The 6,130-nt window shown below is 44.4% G+C and overlaps 2 non-coding genes across 2 annotated transcripts; both read right to left on the bottom strand.

Moving 5' to 3' along the window:
* Window positions 1-2,308: 2,308 nt before the first annotated feature.
* On the bottom strand, window positions 2,309-2,440 carry LOC142190988 (small nucleolar RNA SNORA35). The gene has a single exon (XR_012714609.1). It is a non-coding gene; the product is annotated as a small nucleolar RNA SNORA35 (small nucleolar RNA).
* Window positions 2,441-5,488: 3,048 nt separating this feature from the next.
* LOC142190895 (U5 spliceosomal RNA) lies at window positions 5,489-5,606 on the bottom strand. The gene has a single exon (XR_012714543.1). It is a non-coding gene; the product is annotated as a U5 spliceosomal RNA (small nuclear RNA).
* Window positions 5,607-6,130: the final 524 nt, after the last annotated feature.

Raw genomic sequence — 6,130 nt, 5'->3', positions numbered from 1 at the left:
CTATCATTGCCCCCAGCTACTTTAAACAGCTCATACAGTGCAGTAGATGCCCTTAGCAGAATAAAAACGTACCTTTCTTATGTTTCAGAGCCCCAGGGATGTGGAGAAAAAGCACTTTTATTCTTTATTCAAATAATAGGGGGTGTTTTCTTCTATTACTGAGCACCGCTGCATCATCAATAAACACGCCTATCCTGCATTCAGTGTTCACACTAGATCAACTCACACTGGGGGAGGAGCTGAATGCAGGATGGGCGTGTTTAGTGATGATGCAGCAGTGCTCAGCAATAGAAGAAAACTCCTCCTGGGCTCCAAGATTCTCATTTGAATAAAGAATAAAAGTGCTTTTTCTCAGCATCCCTGAGGCTGTGAAACATAAGAAAGGTATGATTTGTATTCTGCTAACAGCATCTACAACACTATGTGTGCAATTTAAAGTAGCTTGGAGCAGTGATAGACTCCCTTTAATAGTAGGTTTGTATCTCACACCAAGTGCCTTACCCACATCACTACTGCTCAGTATTTCTCTGTAATGTCCTATAAGACCGTGCTACTGAGTGCGAAAGAAAGAGAAGAATCTCTGTTTTTTTTTTCATGTGTTGTCTATGGAAGATGTTATCATTAGTCAGTCTCCAGCTAGTCATGGTCAGTCATGGTCAGAAATGTTTTATTCTACACATGAATAGACTATAGTACTGAGTTAGGCAAAGTTTGTTGGAAGATTAGTCAGCATTTAAAGGTATTTGCCCGAGTTTTAATGTTATCACCTATGCACAAGATAGGGACTAACATTCTGATATGTGGGGATCCGACTGCTGGGATCCCACCACTCACAAAAACAGGGGTCCTGCTATGCCTTTGATTTGGAATGGCACGTTGAGCCTTTGCCTTTGAGCTCCTGCTCCATTCATTGTCTGTGCACGGAGGACTTTTCTCTTCGACGATTTCAGTATAAAAACAACGGACACCCGATGGACACCCAGTACACCCCATTATTGTTTATAGAGTTGCTGATTTCCGCTGGTAGTGGAAGTCTAGCTCTCTGTCGTTCGGAGACCTGCGTCCGATATGAACTAAGTCTTATATATGATGTGCAACAGTGGCGTAACTACCATGGAAGCAGCGGAGGCAGCTGCCACAGGGCCCGGGACATTAGCGGCCTGGTGACAGCCGCTACCGCCACGTTTTTTTCTTTTTCCTTACTAGGCCGATACAGCTGGAGTTATTCCAGCTGGTAACGGGCCCTATTTACTTACTGATCCTGGCTGGGCTGGGATCGGTAAGTGACACCGTGGGCCCCACTAAGACTATTATTATAGACCCGTGAGTATAATGATCGGAGACCCGGGAGACATAAGAAATATAAAAAACTGTGTTACTTATCTCTCCAGGCTCCGGCCAGGCTTCAGCCTAGTTGTCTAACGTCTCTGACGTCACATGAACCTGGTCATGTGACGTCCGACGTCATTGAAGAAGGCCGACAGCGGAGGACTGCAGCGGAGCCGGGGGACAGGTAGCAGTGTTTTTTTATGTTTTTATTCCCCTGGGTCTCCGATTATTATACGCTGGGGTCTGAAAAGACCCCAGCGTATAATAATTGTTCATGGGTGTCTACAGTGGGACATAATACTGTGTGCAGGGGCCACTGAGGGACATAATACTGTGTGCAGGGGCCACTATGGGGTATAATACTGTGTGGAGGGGCCACTATGGGGTATAATACTGTGTGGAGGGGCCACTAAGGGACATAATAGTGTGTGCAGGGGCGACTAAGGGACACAATACTGGCTGCAGGGGCCACTATGGGGCATAATACTGTGTGTAGGGGCCACTAAGGGACATAATACTGTGTGCATGGGCCACTAAGGGACACAATAGAGTGTGCAGGAATACGGAGGAGGGGGTCGGTCGAGGTTTTCGGCGTCGGTGTCGGTCGGGGGGGGGGGATGTCAAAAGTTCGCCACGGGGCCCCACCATTCCTAGTTACGCCCCTGATGTGCAATGTCACATAGAAAGAGCACACGTGACTTGAGGCTCACATCCTATCTCTGTGTAGCATACACTCCCAGTTAATCCTCAGATCTTCACTACAGATAGAGCACTTCAGTGGATGAGCTGATAAGTACTTTTTTTTTTTTTTTTTTTTTTTTTTATAGCCCTTCCTGCCCCTGTACTGTATACAGCAATTCCTTTTCCCCTCCCCCCTATATACCAGTGCTATAGCCTACCAGCCACATATCACTCCCTCCTGCCCCAGCTGTTAGCCCATTAGTCACCCCATGCCCCAGGTAGGGGGGGCAGTTTTGGAGATTGTCCCCAGCCTTCGGGATGAGCGGGTCACTGTAGGGCCCGGCCAATCTGCAGGAAGGGATTTACTCTGGCACTGGATGATAAGTCCCCGGGGTCATGAGCAGAGACCAGGAGACACTCGGCAGTGCGGAGCTGATAAGTACTTTGTCATATATGACTTTGCAGTGGTTTTTCAGGTTTCATATAATAATACTGGCTTAAAAATTTTTTTTTACTGTATTGATTTACATGCTGGATCCTGAAACTGTATTGAAGGGGGGATATAGGTGGCTATGAGAAAGTATAGCATTCAGCTTGGTGCTGAAGATGCTAGTGAGTTGTAGTTCCTCCCAAGCTAAGGAACAAATGTAGCATCTTTATCCATTACTCCCGAACTTTTCATGTTCAGATTATGCTAGGTACACAATAACGTTTGTCTCTATATCGTTTGGGTCTGCATTGGGACCCGAAAGACAGAGAGCCTGTCTGCTAAAAAAAAAAAAAAAAAAAAAGGGGTTACACACAGACACCCATAGACCCCATAGACTGTAATGGGGTCTGCCAATTTTATACTGAAACCGGCGGAGAGAATAGTTGTCTGTGCAGGGATTTTCTATCCGCCGATTTTAGGTTGAATCTGCATCAAAGTCTCTAACAGATACTCCAATGTAGAAGTAATGTAAGTTATGTTATTCCAGGGCTGAATGCAATAAAGTGCTGCAATGGCTGTCCATAGCAGATGAGCAAGTGTTATGGTTAGGGGCGTAGCTATAGCTGGTGCAGAGGCAGCAGCCACTACTGAATCCTGGAACATGGGGGCGCCCCATGCCATCACAGAAAATATCACTATTCTACATAACACATAGTATTTGGGGACCCCATTACAGATCTTGCATTGGGGCCCAGGAACTTCAAGTTAGGCCTCTGGATTTATGGTCATTCTATTAAGGGGGTTTCTGGCTGAGTTGAGAACATCTGTCTCTCCAGCCATCTGCAGGGGTAGAAGGTATGGAAATGATTGCGTGCACACATGATGGTCATTTTTAAGTGGTCTTTATTCGGTTGGTTTTAGTCAGAGCCATTCATAAATAGGCATAAAGTAAAATAAGCTACCACTAGATGGCATGTAGGAGCATGAAGTTTATTATATAGCCTGTATACACTAAGCTCCCCCTAGTGGTGACTGAAGGCAGCTGAACTTTATAAATAAGCACTGTGCTCTGTCTCAGAAATATAGACTGTCATAAATATGTATTAGAATGAATTAGTGATGACTTTTCTATCTATTGAGATGTAAAAAAACAATATACGCATTTCCTGTGCAATTGAATAAAACCTATTTTGGGTCATTTTAGGCTGCGGAGAGGATGACTGTAGGGTTATCCCCAAACCCATAACCTCTACATTATTTACATTCTCTATCGCTAGAACATATACTTATCTAATTGTAAATGATATGAAAAGCCTAAATCCAGCACTATAAGGGGGAATTCACACGCCGCAAAATTATGGGCGCAAAATTACGCGCCGTATATGATCGTAACTCCCATTGAAATCAATGGGATCTATTTGAGCGCACAAACTGCTGACACGCGTATACGTGCCAGACTGCGCGCCACTTTACTCCGTGTGAATTCCCCCTAAGATTATTTTTCACCAAAAAAGTAATTTTCTAAAAAAAAACCTAGAAAGAAGTGAAGAGGACTGCAGACTTTTTCCACTCACAGCACCACATCCTATTCAGCGCTCCTCTCATTTTCATACATCCCAGGCAACCAGTCTAGCAGAATACATGAAACCGTATACATGACAGGTGAGAACGTGTAGCGTGGAGATCGTGACAGGGACCAAATTGCCTTTATGTCTAAAATATCAAATTCACCATCTTAAAGGAGTAGAAAAACCTGCTTCTTAAAGAAATTCACTACATAAGATGGTTACTACTGGGACGCCGGGAGGCCACCACATGTTTGCAGACCATTTTTCCCAGCTATTTTGGAAAAGTTGGCAAGCATACTTAAATGGATTATGTGCATGGTTGTATTAGACATAAAAGCTGATTTTCCTGTGGCAAGAATCCAAGGCTGAGGATTTTCTGCGGATACTGTATGTCAATAGTTGCGCTGAGGCTGGGGACACACCTAGTGTAGTCACACAAGTTTTGCCCATTGACTTAACTCCCTGATACACAGTACCAAGGCTAAGTCTGAAGACTGGCCCTGCACAGGGGTAAAACCCATAGCCAATTTTGGCTGCTTTTTGGTGCAAGCAGTTCTGCTGCTGGACATCCGGCATTACCCTTAATCCAATATTTGTGGTGCAGAATCAGAGCCACAGCCCAACACATGTGAACCCAGTCTTTGAGGTTTCCTTTGTATGGGTCCTGCTTCCGGCTATATATACAGTATATGGCTGCTCTGATTTCACATGCAAACATATAGAGATTTCAAAAGTGTCCAATTCTCTTCAAATCCAACAAAAGAAACAGATTTACAATGCCAGCTATACGGCACGTCCAGTAAGAGTACAGAACTCTGTATATTTGGAGCGTTATACAGAGGCCCAATACCACAGAACTGCCTTATTCACATGGCCGCTCTGTGTTTGACAGGACAAATGTCTGTGAAAAACGAACATACACATCCATTTTTAATGGCTGTTTTGCATCCGTTCCCTGTCCATTTGCCTGTATGTGATGGCTGTCATCTGTTTTGCATCTGTTTTTAATGGACCATTAATAAAAATAAAAAAAATGGAGGAATTTCATTGGTATTTCTTTTTTGACCCAACCCACTGATCCGTTTTTAATAGAGATGAGCGAGTACTATTCGGATCAGCCGATCTGAACAGCACGCACGCATTGAAATGAATGGACATTGAAATGAATGGATGTAGCCGGCACGCCCCCCCCACGTGGGGTTAAGCGTCCGGCGTCAAAGCGGAAGTACCAGGTGCTTCCATTCATTTCAATACGTGCGTGCTGTTCGGATCGGCTGATCTGAACAGTACTCGCTCATCTCTAATTTTTAATCCATCAATCTATTGGCCATCTGTTAAAAACAGACTGATTGATTTCTATTGGGTCCGTGTGTCTTTCAAAATGGATAGAGCATATCTGTTTTGGGCTTCAGCATTGCGCTTTTTCTTATGGCGCTTTTCACAGAGAGTCCTCAGAGTCTTCCTGTATGTAAACCAACGGCATTACTGTGCGGTATAATTGACATGTTGCGATTTACAGCAAGTCAATTTGCCCCTCTCCACGGAAATCTTTAGTAAAAGGCAAAATATTGGTTTGGTTTGAAGAAAAACCAGAGTACACCTTGTAACTTTTTTTTTTTTTAATTCAGTGCATTGACACCTCACATGGGTGATCACAGTAAGGCCGGTGCTGGGGTCGCCTGTGCACTTGCCGTACTTTCGCGACTACTTTCATTGAATATGAACCATGGACGCACGGGCTGCAAAATAGGGCAGGAATAGGCCATGTCGTATTTGATGCCGCCCAGACTATCAGCCCGCACACAGGACTGTGAAAATCACTGTTGAGTTCACGGGCCCATAGAAAAGAAATCAGTCAGTGAGCTATCTGTGAAATACATGGATAGACACTGACGCACACCATGGTTGTCTGCGAGGGGCCTAAGGCTCAGTGTCCGGTGAAAATCGGCCGAGAAAAAGGTCCTGTATGGAGTCCCGTATGGAGTCCCGTATAGAGTCCGGTATGGAGGACTTTTTCCACTACTTGCTTCAAATAAAAATGAAGTTAATTTTACCTGTGCAAATTCGTTTTCCCCATATACTTATAAGGGGGAGGCCAAAATGGAAAACAAGAAAAACGCAG

Source organism: Leptodactylus fuscus, chromosome 1, assembly GCF_031893055.1.
Source record: "Leptodactylus fuscus isolate aLepFus1 chromosome 1, aLepFus1.hap2, whole genome shotgun sequence".
Classification (NCBI taxonomy): domain Eukaryota; kingdom Metazoa; phylum Chordata; class Amphibia; order Anura; family Leptodactylidae; genus Leptodactylus; species Leptodactylus fuscus.
This window is presented reverse-complemented; position numbering and strand designations above follow the sequence as displayed.